The sequence below is a fragment of the Arachis duranensis genome, chromosome 5, assembly GCF_000817695.3.
Source record: "Arachis duranensis cultivar V14167 chromosome 5, aradu.V14167.gnm2.J7QH, whole genome shotgun sequence".
NCBI classification, from domain to species: domain Eukaryota; kingdom Viridiplantae; phylum Streptophyta; class Magnoliopsida; order Fabales; family Fabaceae; genus Arachis; species Arachis duranensis.
In genome coordinates, this window is record NC_029776.3 from 84,360,290 (window position 1) to 84,360,750 (window position 461).

The following is a 461-nucleotide window of genomic DNA, read 5'->3' on the forward strand; positions in this document are numbered from 1 at the left end:
CAGATCAATAAAAAAGCCCAAGGTAAAAAAGCCCAAAGTCATGGACTGATTAAAAAAGTCTAAAAAATTGGTAAAAATTGATAACTAGTTGTGTATTGTATTGTGTGTATAATTCTTAATGAAAAAAAAAACTTTTACCATTCTATATAAGTCTTTCAAGTGAAACGTAACTGTAGCATATCAAAAACTCACTCTTAGTAATTCATTGAAAGGCATTTTCTTTTCAATTAGCAGTATATTGCTCTGCATTACTTGCTCTCCATTTTCTTTCTTTTTTTACTCTTTTGGATAACAACACTTATAGAAATTTGTCTTTATTAAAATTTATCCATAACAATTTTATTTGTTATTATCATATTTATTCTTGAAGTTAAAACAATATGGTCAATGTTATTACTCATTAAAATTTTATATTTTATGACATAATTTCCAAATTTTAAATTTATACTTATACCATTATT